At 40.7% G+C, this 17,509-nt stretch overlaps 1 protein-coding gene across 9 annotated transcripts in view; it reads right to left on the bottom strand.

Annotated features, from left to right (window-relative positions):
* SIL1 (SIL1 nucleotide exchange factor) overlaps positions 1–17,509 on the bottom strand; it is a 212,886-nt gene that overhangs the window by 162,881 nt on the left and 32,496 nt on the right. Inside the window, exon 3 of one of the 9 annotated variants that reach the window (XM_054694345.1) lies at positions 16,643–16,700. The exons of the other annotated variants lie outside the window; for them this stretch is intronic. The gene's annotated coding sequence lies outside the window, so the exon portion shown is untranslated. The remainder of the gene's footprint in view (positions 1–16,642; positions 16,701–17,509) is intronic. 9 annotated transcript variants of the gene reach the window in all.

Genomic DNA, 17,509 nt, shown 5'->3' with positions numbered 1-17,509 from the left:
TGTATAGGAGCAAAAAGCATCCTTGCTCCCCTCACAGAGCCTAGCACCAAACGCTCCCTTCATACCCAACTATCTGGCAAGAACTCAGCAGAGAGGCAGAGGGATAAGATGAGCTACACTGGGTAAAAGTTGGCCAAGATGATATCTAAACTCATTACCAATAGTCAATGATTGTAACGTCCCATTCCCCATTCAGAACTACACAGAGCAGGATCGTTTCTACATTGCAAATGAAGACCCCAAATGGAACCCAAAAAGCCTCTGGCTAAACACACCAGCAACTAACCAGGTGAATTAGAGAGCTACCGTGCACTTGCTCAGTATAGGGTCACTTTCCACTGGACCCTAGACTGCAAGCTCTGAGCAGGAAGTAGACGAGAGGACCTGCTCTGTATACCTGCTCCCTGATGCCGCCTGATGTCCTGACAGGGATCAGCCTGTGTCTGAGGAAAACAACCAAAGATACCAAAAGAGCTCCACTCTATTTCATTTTAGCTCCAGCACAATGAAAAGAATGTAAACTCTGGTTTTCAACCCAGGTCTCCAGAACAAATTGTGAGACTTTGGGCTAACTGCTCCATCTCTCCAAATTCACTCTCTCCACAGTAACTATTTTGTAGGATGGTTGTTAGTATCAAATGAGATGTTATGAAGCATCCACACAGCACATGACACAAAGCAAGGTCTCAAGAACATTATAGCTGTAACAACTATTGGTAGAGAATTGCCTTCTGTTCTGACAACCAAGTCTCTCCTTGGAGCCCAACTGCCCTGAATAGGTGTGCCTGCACACCTGAACTACACACTTGGTGGCCACAGAGGCATTTCCACTGAAACCTTTAAGCAATACTGGCTGGTTCTGCATCAGTGCACACTGAAGAGTTGACTGAGAACAGCCACTTCAGAGCTCATTTTCCTGGTGACTCAAGCTTGTCTCTAAATTCCTGCTGCTCTCTCCTAACTCTGATGGGGAATAAGGAGGGAAAAAGAAGCAAGGAAATTCCACAGATCTATACTGCTGGGATGCCCAAGAAGGTGAGCTGGCATACAAAGATTAAGACTCCCAGAGTCTATTTCTTTCTTCCTGTTTTAAAAACTAGATTGTATGATGGTGGGCACGATGGGTTTTCTCTATAGCCTGCTCCCAAAGAACATCAAGGACTTTAAAACATTCATTCACACACCATATTCTGGGGCTGAGGAGGGATCAGAGTTCATCTTTTCTTTCCCCTACTGTCTCCAAGCTTCCGGAGATCAGAGCCTCTTAATGGGACTACAACAGGCAGAAAGGTATGACTTCCAGTATATAGCTCCAGAGTATCTGCAAATTAGTAAGCATAGCAGCCCTAATTCTGAGCCAGTCTCTCTGGCACTTTGGACTATACACATTGAGCATTTGTGCCCCAGAAAGAGATGCCACATAAAGATATTTAACATTAGCCGAGGTTCCCTGAGCAACTGGGCACCATACTATGGAACAAAAGCTACATGTAAGACACCATCACTGCCTAGGGTAGCTGATGTCCCATTCACAGTCAGTAGACTATGAATAGCATGACTTTCCACAACTGAGTCTTGGACGGTACATCTATTAAAAAGAAAGCCCTCCCTGAAATATGCCAGAAGAAAATGGATACTGATCCGGGCAACATGAGTCACAAATTACAATTTTGCAATGATGATTTGGGCAACTATAAGGGTGCTCCTTAAACTAACTGAGCTCCAAGAAAACTGCATTTACTTAAGAAACACTTAGTGGCAGCATGAGGAGGGGTCAGGAAGCACAGAATTCACTACTGCCACGTTGGCACTGATTATGTCTTCCAGGTAAATCAGCAACTGAAACATATTTTATTTTATATTGATTTGATGATTGATACATAACAGTCAGAAGCACCAGGGTGAGAGTCACCAGAGCAGAGCAGGCAGAAGGGACTGCTGAGGGGAGTGTACTTTAGGTCTGCACGCAATCCCGAAGCACTCAGCTTTGCAAAAACTTGAAACATATTTTATTTTTAACACGCCTGAGAGAGGGATGAAAGGAGGATTTTTAAATGTACACATTTACATACGTGGGCAGAAACACAAAAATCAGATGCCTCTCAACACAGCTCAGGGAATCATAACTCAAGGCTTTCACAATCCCACCTAACGCCCAGAGAAAATCCGGGCGCCTTCTCTGAGAGATGGTGGGAGGCTGGGTAGGTAGCCAAGAAACAAAGAAACCTAAACTCAGCACTTGGCAGGACAATTAAGAAGCAGAGGATTTTAAATGCATTGTTTCTGACTCTAAATATGTCTACATTTATTACCAATTTGGGATCAGAAACCACATTTAGTACTGCCGTGACCACGCACTAAAAATATTAAGCAGAGCATTGCCTAGGAAACAGCAGTCCTCCCTGCTGCGGCAGCTCCATTTCAGAGCTGACTCTGCCGTGGTCCCAGGGCTCCCCATCCTGGGCTTTGCTGAGAGCCCATTTACCAGCAGAACTGCCACTGTTCTTCCAAGGCCTCCCTTGCATTTTAGAAGGCAATGACAGAAGCCAAGACTAGGAAATACACAACTTCTTCATCCTTTCCAAGGCTGTGTTAGGTGGTCAATGCAATTTTATTTCACAAGACTAAAATAACTAGAACCCTCTGACGAGGGATTCCTTGAGTAGGAACAATAGTTTACCTAACCCACTGCTGTATCCTCATTACCAACCACTGCCCCGACGCTCAAAAAAAAAAAAATCTGTTGAATGGATAAAATGAATAATCTCAAAAAGGGGTCCTGCAGAGCAGCAGAATAGAAAATGCTGCCTTAAAATTGGTGAAAAGATGGATGTGGTAATGCATAAAAAAACATTAAATATTGCCAAGTTGAAGCAAAACACAAAAGCACATGTATATGAATTGCTACTTTGAAAAAACTGTGTGATGGCCACCTCTATGATCAGAGGTGGTTAGACTTATGGAAAATCATGTTCAATGCAACTTTTCTTCCTGAAGTATTAGATATATGAGAGAACATTCTTTTCAATACAGAACTGACTGAAGTGTCATCTGATCAAGTCAGCTGATTTAATTTGGCCATTGGGAGGTTCAGAGGCTTTGTTCTTATTCAGGAAGCACATGAACAGACCATAGCTCCACCAGACCAAAGAAAGAGAGCAAAAGGAATAAGCTGCAGTCTTAAAGGCCAACTTATGAACACAGCTCTGTTTGCCAGGGCGCCTTACATTTTACATCATCAGTATTTCAGACTCCCTAACATAGGGGACCAAGATGGAGGTGTTCAGACAACATAGGGAAAAGGTGACCTGGCCCATCTGCAAGGCCAGAGTTCTAAATAGGTACCTCCATGCTGAACATCCCAGAACCTATTAGCCAGAGTGCCTGTTAAGAACTTTCCCAAATCCTTCTAAAACTCTTCCAAAAACAGAAGAAAAGAGAACACTTCCTAACTCCTTCTAAGAAGACAGAATTATACTGATACCAAAGCAAGACAAGAAGACAATAAAGGAAAATAAAGACCAATATCCCTCATACATTCAAAAATCCTGAATAAAATATTTGCAAACCAAAGGGAGAAGCATAGTAAAAGGATTGTACAACATTATCAAGTGCAGTCTCTCCCAGGAATACAAGAATGGGTCAACACATGAAAACAATCCACATAACACATTGACAGAATGAAGAAAAAAAAAAGAAAATCTCATGATCATTTCAATTGATGATAAAGGACATTTAAAAAATCCAAAAGCCTTTCATGATAAAAACTTAAAAAAAAAAAACAGAAATAGAAGACTTTTCAACATAATAAAAGTCATATGTGAAGAACCCACAGTTAACATCTTACTAAATGGTGAAAGACTAAATGGTTTTCCCCTAGGTTTTCTCCTAAGATCAGTAACAACAACAAAAAATGCATCTTTTGCCACTTATATTCAACATCATACTGGAATTTTTAGCCAGAACAATTAGGCAAAAATAACAAAAAGGCATCCATATTGGAAAGAAAGAACAAAACCACCTCTGTTAGCATATGGCATGGTCTTATATGTAAAAAAAATCCTATAAAATATACCCCATATAGTGAAGCTAATAAATTGCAGGGTACAAAAGTAACACTCAAAAATGAGTTATATTTCTGCATACTGGAAATAAACAAATCATAAATAGAAATTAAGAAAGCAATTTCATTTAAAACAGCGTCAAGTGTGGAGAAAAAGGAACTCTCCTGCACTGCTGGTGGGAGTGCAAACTGGTCCAACCACTATGGAAAGCTGTGTGGAGATTCCTCAACCCACTAAAGATAGAGCTTCCATATGATCCAGCAATTCCACCCCTAGGCATTTACCCAAAGGACACAGAAACATTAATTCCAAAGAGCACCTGCACCCCTATGTTTATAGCAGCACTACTGACAATAGCTAAGCTTTGGAAACAACCCAAATGCCCAAAAATAGATGACTGGATCAAGAAGATGTGGTACATATACACCATGGAATATTACTCAGCATTCAAAAAAGATAAACATACGCAATATGCAGCAACATGGATGGAGCTGGAAGGGATCATGCTCAGCGAAATAAGCCAGAAAGAAAAAGAAAAATACCGGATGGTCTCTCACATAGCAGGAATCTAGAAAACCTAAGTAAGGGACCGGGAAAAAGAATAACTATAAGAAAGAAAAAATCAAAATCAACAAACAACTATGAACGAGAGACACACTATGGGGGGGGGGGAACGGGGAAAGGGAGATTGGGGTCAAAATAAGGGAGTTGCAATTGTATGAGGAATATAAAATTAAATTTTAAAATAATAAAAATAAAAAAAGAAGGGTCCCATATGGCACGCAGACCTATCCTGCCACCCGCAGCTCCCCTCAGCAGTGTACTTCGGTCCTTCTAACTGCTCTGCTCCCAGCTCTGGCTCTGGTGAATTCTCTCACCCTCCCGCGCTTCTGACTATACCCAGTGCTTGTATAAATAAATAAAAATAAATCTTTAAAAAGATAAATAAATAAATAAATAAAATTAAAAAAGGGGTGTGACTCTATTCCTCTGAATTATAAAAAAAAAAAATAAGGGGGTTGCAATTGTATGGGAAATATAAAAATAAAATTTAAAAAAATAGCGTGGAACAGCTATACTTATATCAGATAAAAACAGATTTCAAACTCAAAAAGGTAAAAAGAGACCCCAGTGGTCACTACATTATGATCAAGGGGACAATACTTCAAGGACAAATAACACTCATTAACATATACTCACCAAACGAAGGAGCACCAAAATATATCAGACAACTATTGTCATCTTTGAAAACAGACATCAGAGGGCCTCCCCGGTGGCGCAGCAGTTGAGCGCTGGGTTGCGAAGCTGCCCGCGGCCTCTGTGGCACCGGTTTGATCCCCGGCTGCTCCCCGGCCACCGGAGGAGGGTCCCACATGGCGCGCAGACCTCTCCTGCCGCCCGCTGCTCCTCTCTGCAGTGTACTTTGGTCCTTCTGCCTGCTCTGCTCCCCGCTCTGGCTCTGGTGAATTCTCTCACCCTCCCGGGCTTCTGACTGTACCCAGTGAATGTATAAACAAACAAACAAATAAATAAAACATGCCTCTAAAAAAAATTTAAAAAAAAAAAAGAAAACAGACATCAGAGAAAACACATACGTAGTAGGAGACTTCAACACACCACTATCAACAATGGATAGATCAACGAGACAAAAAATAAGTAAAGACACTAAAGCTCTCAATAAGGATCTAGAGCGCTTGGGCTTAACAGACATCTATAGAACACTAAACCCAAAAAAATCTGAGTACACATTTTTCTCAAGCGCACACGGATCATTCTCCAAGATCGATCACATACTGTGACACAAGACAAACATCAACAGATACACCAAGATTGAAATCGTACCAAGCATCTTTTCTGACCATGAAGGCATCAAACTAGAAATAAACCATAAAGAGAAGGCAAGGAACTCTCCTACCTCATGGAGATTGAAACCCACACTACTGGAAGACCACTGGATTAATGAGATCAAAGAAGAAATTAAAAAATTCTTTGAATTGAATGACAAGGAGGACACCAATTTCCTAAATGTATGGGATGCAGCAAAAGCAGTAATAAGAGGAAAATAAATAGCAATAGAGGCTCACATCAAGAAACAGGAAAGAACTCAAAGAAACAACCTAATCTCGAAGCTCAAAGAACTAGAAAATGAACAACAAAAAAACCCAAAACCAATAGAAGAAAAGAAATAATAAGAACCAAAGCAGAAATAAATGAAATTGAAACTAAAAAAAAAATCCAAAAGATCAATGAAACCAAGAGCTGGTTCTTCGAAAAAATAAATAAAATAGACAAACCCCTAGCCAGGCTCACAAAGGAAAAAAGGGAGAAAGCACAAATAAACAGGATCACAAATGAAAGAGGAGAAATCACAACGGACACAGCAGAAATCAAAAGAATAATCAGAAACTACTATGAACAGTTATATGGAAACAAGTTCAACAATCTAGAGGAGATGGACAAATTCCTACAACTCTACAATCACCCAAAGCTAGATAAAGAAGAAATAGAACACCTAAACAGACCAATTACAAGCAGCAAAATTGAAATGGTAATCAAAAACCTTCCCTAAAACAAAAGCCCAATACCTGATGGATTTACAAATGAATTCTACCAAACGTTCAGAAACGAATTAGTGCCTATCGTTCACAAACTCTTCAAAAAAATTGAGAAGAAAGGGATAATATAAAACACGTTCTATGAAGCCAACATTACGCTAATACCAAAACCGAACAAGGACAATACAAAAAAAGAAACCTACAGGCCAATGTCGCTAATGAACACTGATGCAAAAATCCTCAATAAAATTTTAGCTATCAGAATCTAACAATGTATCCATAAGATAATTCACCACGACCAAGTAGGATTCATTCCAGGGACACAAGGATGTTTCAACATCGGAAAATCAATCAACGTTATCTAAAACATCAACAAAAAGAAATACAAAAACCATATGATAGTATCAATAGATGCTGAGAAAGCTTTCAACAAAGTGCAACACCCATTCATGATAAAAGCCCTTGAAATTCTTGGGATACAAGGAACATATCTCAACATCATAAAGGCCACATATGACAAGCCCACAGCCAGTATCATTCTCAATGGTGAAAAGCTGAAAGCATTTCCATTAAGATCTGGACCAAAACAAGGATGGTCACTCTCACCACTGCTTTTCAATATAATACTGGAAGTCCTAGCCAGAGCAATAAGACAAGAGAAAGACATACAAGGAATCCAAATTGGAAAAGAAGAAGTCAAACTATCACTATTTGCAGATGATATGCTAATATACATAGAGAACCCCAAAAACTCCACAGAAAAACTAATTCAACTAATCAGTTCAGTAAAGTGGCAGGATACAAAATCAACACGCAAAAATCAGTAGGCTTCCTATACACAAATAATAAATCTGAAGAAGAAGAAATCAAAAAACCCATCCCTTTTATTATCGAAACAAAAAAAATCAAATACTTGGGAATAAATCTAACAAAAGAGGTAAAGGACCTATACAAAGGAAACTATAAAACATTGTTAAAAGAAATAGAAGAGGGCCTCCCCGGTGGCGCAGCGGTTGAGCGCTGGGTTACGAAGCTGCGCTCAGCCTCTGCAGCACCGGTTCGATCCCCGGCTGCTCCCCGGCCACCGGAGGAGGGTCCCACATGGCGCGCAGACCTCTCCAGCCGCCCGCTGCTCCCCTCAGCAGTGTACTTCAGTCCTTCTGCCTGCTCTACTCCCCGCTCTGGCTCTGGTGAATTCTCTCACCCTCCCGCGCTTCTGACTGTACCCAGTGCATGTATAAACAAAACAAACAAACAAACAAATAAATAAATAAATAAAGCATGCCTCTAAAAAACAAAAATAAACAAACAAATAAATAAATAAATAAAAGACACAAAGAAATGGAAAGACATCCCCTACTCATGGATTGGAAGAATAAACATTATTAAAATGGCCATCCTACCAAAAGCAATATACAGATTCAATGCTATTCCAATAAAAATTTCAATGTCATTCTTCAAAGAAATAGAACAATTATTGATGAAATTCATATGGAGCCACCAAAAACCCTGAATAGCCAAAGCTCTGCTGAAAAAAAGGGAAGGGAATGGAGGCACCACACTCCCAGGCTTCAAACTATACTACAAAGCCATAATCACCAAAACTGCATGGTATAGGAACAAGAACAAATACACAGACCAATGGAATCGAATCGAAAATTCAGAAATAAACCCACAGATTTATGGTCAACTAATCTTTTGACAAAGGAGCAAAGATTATGCATTGGAGCAAAGAAAGTCTGTTCAATAAATGGTGCTGGGAAAATTGGGTCGCTACATGCAAAAGAATGAAGCTTGACTACTACCTCACACCATGCACAAAAACCAACTCAAAATGGATTAAAGAACTAGACATAAGACCTGAAACCATAAAAGAAATAGAAGGAAATATAGACGAAACACTACATGATGTGCACATCAAAGACATCTTTACAGACACATCACCCAAAGCAGTGATAGTGAAGGCAAAGATCAACAGCTGGGACTACATCAAATTAAAGAGCTTCTGCACAGCAAAAGAGACAATAACAAAAACAAAGAGAAACCCCACCGACTGGGAGAACATTTTTGCACACACTAATGATAAAGGACTGATCACAAAAAATCTACAAAGAGGTGATGAGACTCAACAACAACAAAGAAAATAATCCAGTCAAAAAATGGGCAGAAGAGCTAAAAAGAAATTTCTCTGAAGAGGAAATGCAAATGGCCAACAGGCATATGAAAAAATGTTCAACATCACTTGTAATCAGGGAAATGCAAATCAAAACTACCATGAGATACCATCTTACACCAGTGAGAATGGCACAGATTAAAAAAACTAGCAACAACAAATGTTGGTGAAGTTGTGGAGAAAAAGGAACTCTCCTGCACTGCTGGTGGGAGTGCAAACTGGTCCAACCACTATGGAGAGCTGTGTGGAAATTTCTTGATCTACTAAAGATAGAGCTTCCATATGATCCAGCAATTCCACCCCTAGGTATTTACCCAAAGGACACAGAAACATCAATTCCAAAGAGCACCTGCACCCCTATGTTTATAGCAGCACTACTTACAATAGCTAAGCTTTGGAAACAACCCAAATGCCCAAAAATAGATGACTGGATCAAGAAGATGTGGTACATATACACCATGGAATATTACTCAGCATTCAAAAAGATAAACACATGCAATTTGCAGCAACATGGATGGCGCTGGAAGGGATCATGCTCAGTGAAATAAGCCAGAAAGAAAAAGAAAAATACCAGATGGTCACTCTCATAGCAGGAATCTAGAAAACTTAAATAAGGGACCAGGAAAAAGAGTAACTATAGAGAAAGAAAATCTCAAAATCAACAAACAACTATGCACCAGAGACACTCTATGGGGGGTGCGCAGTGGGGAAAGGAGGGATTGGGGTCAAAATAAGGGGGTTGTAATTGTATGGGGAATATAAAATTTAAATTAAAAAAATAATTTTCTTACAAAAAAAAATAGCATCAAGGCCTCCCTGGTGGTGCAAGGGGTTAAGACGCAGCACTATGAAGGTATCTGCAGCCAATGCAGCACCAGTTCAATCCCCAGCCAGCAAGAGAGCTACCCACATGGCGCAGCCCTCTGTCTCGCCCGCTGCTCCCCTCAGCAGTGTCTTTCAGTCAATCCATCTGTTCTGTTCCCCACTCTGTCTCTAGTGAAGCCTCTCACCCCACTCACCTCTGGCCTATACCCCAATTCTTGTATACATAAATATTTAGAAAAAATAAAACAAAAAAGCATCAAACTCTACTTTCTGTACTGCTTTTTGTACTGCTTCCTCTCCCTGAACTACACTCTCATTTCTCCACATCTCTAACTCCTTTCATCTTTCTAAATTTGACCAACTCAAATGTAACCTGCTTGAAGACATATCTATCACCTTTACAATAATTAATCTTCTGTTAATTCAATTGAGTCTGTTTTATTTAACACCATTAATTCACAAAATACTTTCTAAGAGGTTGTCCTCTGAAGGCACCATCTTATGTTCTGTGGGGTTCGTAAAGTTAAGAAAACATCTATCTGCCACAATTAGAATAGCAAATACGGCATATACAAAATAATCATAATTTACAGAATTCCAAACAAAATGAAACAGTACCAAAAAGAACAAAACCTTAGGAATAAATTTAACCAAGGAGGCAAAAGACTTGTAAACTGACAACTATAAAACATTGCTAAAAGAAATAAAAGAGCGTGCCTCCCTGCTGGTGAAGGTAGTTGAACACCGCACTGTGAAGCTGTTCGCAGCCTCGCGCGGATTCGATCCCGGCTGGCCGGGGAGAATCCCACATGGCGCAGCAGACCTCCCCTCAGCAGTGTGTTTCGTCAGCTGCCTGTTCTGTTCTCTGCTCTGTCTCTGGTGAATTGTCTCACCCTTCCGCGCATCTGGCCTGTACCCCAGCTCTTGTATAAATAAAATAAAATCCTTAAAACATGTAAAATAAAAAGATAGGACTAAAAAGACATTCTGAGTTCACGAGATGACTTAATATTAAAATGACAATACCACTCAAAACAATATGCAGATTCAGTACAATCCCTGCCAAAATCCCAATGGTGTTTTCCACAGAACTGGAAAAACCCACATAAAATCCACATGGAATTTTCAAAGAACCCTAAATACCCAAAACAATTTTGAAAATGAAGAACAAAGTTGGGTCATTTACACAACTCACATTCAAAACTTTCCATAAACATAGTAATCAAAACAGCATGATAAATAACATGATCGAGATAAGCATATCTACACACTCACACACAGTCAATTGATTTTTAACAAGTGTGCCGTTGACTAAATATAGATCAAGACCTAAATTTAAGAGCTAAAACTATAAAATCCTTAGAAAAAAACATACTATTTTCAAGATCTTAGGTTTGGTAATAGTTTCTTTTTTTTTTTTTTAACCAAAGATTTATTTATGCATACAAGAACTGGGGTACAGGCCAGAGGTGCAGGGAGTGAGAGGATTCACCAGAGAGAATGGGGAACAGAACAGGCAGATCAACGGAACTACACTGCTGAGGGGAGCAGTGGGCGAGTCAGGAGAGGTGTGCTGTGCCATGTGGGTAGCTCCCTGGCCGGGGATCAAACTCATGCTGCAATGGCTGTGGATGTCCCATAGGTTGTGTCTTAACCCCTTGCGCCATCAGGGGTTTCTTAGTTATGACAATACTTAATATGTCATATTAACTATTATGGTAATAGTTTCTTAATTATGACAGCAAAGACACAGGCAATGAAAGAAAACATAAATAAACTGGACTTCATAAAAATTTAAAACTTTCGTGCTTCAAAGGACACTAGCCAGAGAGTAAAAGGACAACCCCCAAAATATATGATAATATTTTCAAATCACATTATTGTGTAAGGGTTTTATTATTCAGAATATATAGCTAATTACTACAACTGAACAACAAAAAAATAAGCAACCCAAATTAAATATGGGGAAGAAACTTTAGTAGACATTTCTCCAAAGCAGATTCACAAGAGCTTGTAAGCACACGAGATGATGCTCGGTATCATCAGTCACTAAGGAAATGCAAATCAAAGCCACAATGAGATACTATTTGACATCTATTAGTATGACTTTTTTTAAAAAATGAAAACAACAAATATTGGCAAGGATATCGAGAAATTGGTATGTTGCCAGTGGCAATGTAAAACAGTACAGGCACTGTAGAAAAGTTCAGGAGTTCTTCAAAAAGCTAAACATAAAATTATATGACCCAGCCATTCCACTCCTAGGTATATTCCCAAAAGATCTGAAGATAATGACTGAGATACTTGCATGTGATTGTTCATAAAAGTCACAAGTATCCATCAATAGATGAAACTGATATGTTTGAAATAGTGTTTAAGTCATGCATTGCTTAAGGATGTTTCAGTCACTCACAGACACATATACAATAGTGGTTCCAACAGTTCACACCATGCATGTATAGTAGGCTATACCGTCTAGATTTGTGTAATCACACTCTATGACATTCGCACAATAATCACATTGCCTAAGGAAGCATGTCTCAGAACATAACCCCATTGTTCAGCAATCATGAGCGCACATACAAGGGAAAAGTAGTCAGTAAAAGGAATGAAGTCTGGATGATGTTATAAGATGGGTGAACCTTGAAACTATTATGCTTAGTGAAATAAGTCATACACAAAGGGACAAATATTCTATAATGCTGTTATATAAAGGTCTGAAATAGGCAAATTCAAATGAAAGTAGATTATAGATCACTGGGGCAGGAGTAATGTGAAGTTTTTGCTTAATGGATTTATTCTGTTTAGAGTCATGAAAGTGTTTTAGAAATAGATATTAGTAACGGTAGCACAACACTTGGATAAAATTAATGCCACTGAACTGAACATCTAAAAATGGTTGAAATGGCAATTTTTTTTTAATTTTATGCTATACAGAAACACATGCACACATGCACAACCACATTAAAAAATAAAAGAATGCTCATGAGTTGGCAATTGCTAAAACTAGCTAGTAGTTTTACATTGGTCTGTCATAAAAATTTAAGAAACAAAAAATTACAAGTTCTGTAGTTTTACTGGTAGAGAAATACCCTTACATTTCTAGGCAACTAAGAGGTTTTATCACAAACAGGTGATAAATTTTATCAAGTGTGTTTTGTATATCTAATAAGAGGATTATAGGGACTCCCTGGTGGCGCAAGGGGTTAAGATGCAACCTATGAAGCTATCAGCAGCCTCTGCAGCAGGAGTTCCATCCCCGGCCAGCCAGGGAAGAACCCACATGGCGCAGCAGACCTCTCCTGTCTCGCCCGCTGCTCCCCTCAGCAGTGTATTTCAGTCAGTCTGCCTGCTCTGCTCCCCACTCTGTCTCTGGTGAATCCTCTCACCCCCCACACCTCTGGCCTGTACCCCAGCTCTTATATAAATAAATAAATATATATATATATAGTTTTCCCTTTAACTTTTTTAAATTTTATTTTATATAATTTTACATCATCTATCATTTTTGCACAATGTATGCATTTTCATCTTGGTTATAGTCCCCATACAATTCCCACCCCCCTTATTTTGACCCTAATCCCTCCTCATTCCACCCCTCCTTCCCTTTAACTTTTAATGTGGGAAATTTATGTGCAGACTTTCTTATTGTGAAACCATCCTTGCATTGTTGGGATAAGCTTAGTTTGGTAAGAAGATCATTTTTACATCATGCTCAATTTGATTTGTTGGTCTTCCATGTTCTCCTTTAATTCTCTGTGCAACTATCATAAGACCCACCAAACATCCTGAGGGTAAGGACACCCTCTTCATTCATTATTCCATCCGGAGCTAGGGCAGGGTCTAGGACACAGCAAGCACTGAATACAAGTATGGTTGATAAGCAAGGGAATAAATAACTAGAAATATGAACAGGTTGGCAGAGGAATACTTTTATCCTGAAAATGACACTCCCCCTGGCAGGTGTGCAGCCCAGTTTGTTTTTAAGGCAGAGAGACCTTCACAGGGCTCAACAACCACTCCATAGAGGTGTCTATAGGCAACTCAGCATGTCTGCAGCTCCTTAAGCTGAACCCTACTCCTAGACTTTCATTTCCCCAATTCCTCTCATTATGTGAACAACATTCCAAAATTCAGTGGCTGCCTTCCCCCAACAGGATGCAGTCCTCATATCAAAGCGCTCCCCAAAGATTAGATCCTGTGCTGGGGTTGAGAGGAAATATGGCATTAGTCTCCAACTTAAAATGTTCCTCCCAACCTGTTTATTCCCAACAATCAAAATGGCCTCATCCCAACTCTGATTAGCACAAGAGCCTATACCATTAACAATTCACTGCATCAGCAGTATAGAGGACAGCAATCAGCAAGGGAATTATTTCGGCAGCTGTAAATCATGTGTTCTCTCATCCCCTCCTCCTCCAAGTCTGTGTTGAACTGTGCCCCATGCCTCCACACTGAACTTGAGTTTGTCAAGTTTCCATGTCAACTGCAGTAACCAAACAAGTTCAAGCAGCATTATTAAAAAGCACTAATTAGGGCCTCCCTGGTGGCGCAGCTGGCTGAGCATAGCACTGTGAAGCTGTCCACAGTGTTTACAGTGCGGGTTCGATTCCTGGCTGGCCAGGGAAATTCCCACGTGGCACAGCAGACCTCTCCTCTCTTGCCCGCTAGTCCCCTCAGCAGTGCTTTCAGTCTGTCTGCTTGTGTGACTCCCCACTCTGTCTCTGGTGAATTCTCTCACCCTCCCACGCCTCTGGCCTGTATCCCAGCTATTGTATAAATAAAAAATAAATCTTTAAAAAAAAAAGGCACTAAAGATTAACTGATATTTAAATAACTGTTTAATGTCAACAAAATCACACTTTAACTTTAAACGTTCCCTAGTCTATTAATTGCTTAATTAAATTCCTTAACATCCTTGGACACTGGCACACAGCATCCTGCCCCGGGGAGCCGTGCCCTGGCCTTGGCAGGCCATGGAAAGGGAGGAGCCCATATCCCTGGGGGAGGTGCCAGGAGCTCTCTGGTTTTCGTCAACAATGTCCTAATGAGGTGGTTTCTCTTCACAACTCTGCTGACCTCCACAGGACAGCAAGAACATGACAAACATTCTGAGCATGGAAAACTGCCAAGCAGGCTACAATTTATTTTTAAGTGTTTTAAACACACACACACACACACACACACACACACCCAAAAGAGATACTTTTCCCATCTGGTATCTGTCCTTCTTATGAGTTGGTATACCAGTAGACATTCAAGCCTATGTACAAAAGGGATACAACAGGATTTGTGACAGCAGGTAGGGTCAGAGGACTCTGGAAGATGCCACCAACCAAATCCCAGCCTGCCAGAGTCATCAGCCTGCAACTGACAGGGGCATACAGCTCAGCCAACAGTAGCATCCCAGACTGGAGCTTGCAGAGGGACTTTGGGTTCCAGTGAGTGAACTTGTGATGGGGATGCCAGAAGGACCCCAGGAAGTCTCTCCTGCCACAGCAGGCTCCATAGGGACAGCTTGCCAGCTAGTCGCTTCACAATTCAGTTTTGTTGGAAGGGGATTACACATCAGCTACCTGCCCAGGTAAATAGATCCAAGAAACAGTCTCACAGTCAGCTTCCAGGAAGAGCAAACTCAGCCAAGGATCAATAAGCATTTGAAGCCTACACTTTGGACAGCAGATGCTCTGAACCCAATGCCACTGGGCCATAAGCAACATGTTATTATGGAGCATCAGGGGCATGAGGGATGCCAAGTGGCCCTCCCTTGCCTCAGCCTCACTACAGGAAACCCATTCTTTCTAGTTTTCTTACAAAACTACCACTCACTTCTTGGTTGGCCTTACTCTTTGTCTCTGTCACATGCAGTACCTTCCATATACTTTCTTCTGTTTTGCCTAAAGGGCCTGCCCTTCCACAAAGTCAGGAAGGCACATCTTTCCAATTATTCCATTCTACCTTTCACTGCTCAGGGATACATCTTGTAGCAGCTTTCCACAGCCACTGCAACCCCTAGTAATGCCAACAGAAAACACTGTAGAAGAAGCTTGGTTAATGTTACAGACTCCCATTCAGAAAGCCAAACATTCCCATAAACAACTAGGTATAAGCCCTGGTTTCAGAGAAGCCAGATGTTTGGGCTGTAGTTCACAGAAACGTGGAGAGCATCCAGAAAAACAGAACAGCACTACACCCACGCAGCCTAGACGTGCTGCTCACTTACTATCTGTGGTATCACACCCACACCAAAGCCACTTCAACCCCAGATGAGCATTTAACAGTCATGTCAATCCAGAAAAATTTGTTCTTAAAGACCTTGTTCACTCCTCCATATAAGAGCTACCAAAGAAAGCAAAAGTTTGTGTATTATGAAAGGATGAAGGAACCCTGTGTGCTAGGGAACATAGTATCCTGTTGCCACAACCTCCAGCTGACAAATTATTCATATTTATTAAGACCTGTTGCACTGCAGACATATACCAGGTGATGGAGATACAAAGACTAATAATAAAGGGGTCCTGTTCTCCGGGAACTTCGAGACAGACGATGGAAATGGATAAGTAAATCAGAAGTTATAGTAAATACTGTATGTTTAAAGAGTTCAAAGAGCCCTGACAGAGATGGCTCTGAGCCAGAAGAAAGTAGATATTTCCATCAGGAGATGAAGGTCAGGGAAGACTTCCTGGAAGAGGTAAGCTTTAAAGACTGGGGAATAAATTAAAAAAAAAAAGGAATCAGCCAAACAGATGACAAGAAAGGCACCCCAAGCGAATGTAAGCAAGCTTTTTGAAGGCATACAGGTATGAAACTAGGAACATGCATTTATTTCAACAAGGCTGGAGCAAAGAACTTATGGGAATAGCATCATGATATACAAGAATCCTCCTGCCAGACAGGTCAGATGGGTTTCAAACACATAACTCACTGCTGTCTTATCTCTAACCTCTGGAACCCTCTCCTTTTCAGAGCTGCCCATAATAAAAAAGAGGATCACTGTTGTTTGTAAACTCTACTTTTGAACTCACTTTTTTGCTCTGTAGTTCAGTGGTTTGTTAGTACTTGCAAATTCTCAACATCTACTACCTGAAAGAAACAGGTAAACAGAATCTTGAATTGGTCTTTGGTAAAAAACACCTTGTTCACTCTTCCATGTGAGAGCAACCAAAAAAACCAAAAATTTGTGCACTATGAAAAGATGACACCACAGTAGTCTAAAGCCCCAGTGGATAACATGAATAGGAAAGCAGCCTGCAATTCTAGGCAGTCTTAGTGCCACCTCTCCCTAAAGGATATGTCTGCTCTGCTCTCTTATGTTTCACATTCAACAAATACAAAGCTAAGCTCATGCTTTTCCCCACACACTCCTGATGTTCCTCCACAGTTTTAGCTCTACTGCACAAGCCAAAAAACCCAGGAGCTCCCCTCATCACTTCCCTCTACTTTTCCCCCGTTCCCCTCAATCCCTCCCCATCCATCATGACTTAATTTTATCTAGTAGCCATCTACCTTCCTGCTCACCTGCCCAAATTGTGAGTGTGTGTGCACACACACACACAGTCTTTCTTTCTCTCTTTCTCTGCCTCGGTCTCTCTCTCTCTCTCTCTCTCTCTCTCTCTCTCTCTCTCTCTCCACCCATTAAATCATAATAACAAGCAGATATGTGGACTGGGAGGAAGGTTTGGTGCCTTGCATGAGTTCTCCAGAGATGCCAGTGCACTGAGGGCCTACAACCCAAAGAAACACTTACAATTATGGGAATCAACTCCCAGGCAGGGCAAACTTGGTGCCCCAAAGCCCCACTTCTCACAGCACAGAGACAGTGAGCTGAGGAATCTTCATCTCCATTCACTCTGCCAACTTATCTCACCATTGGGGAGATTTCCTTCCACCAA

Source organism: Talpa occidentalis, unplaced genomic scaffold (genome assembly GCF_014898055.3).
Source record: "Talpa occidentalis isolate TD23 unplaced genomic scaffold, MPIMG_talOcc4v2.1 talOcc4.13, whole genome shotgun sequence".
Lineage (NCBI taxonomy): Eukaryota > Metazoa > Chordata > Mammalia > Eulipotyphla > Talpidae > Talpa > Talpa occidentalis.
The sequence above is the reverse complement of the archived record's forward strand: the minus strand, read 5'-3'. Positions and strand labels throughout refer to the sequence as shown.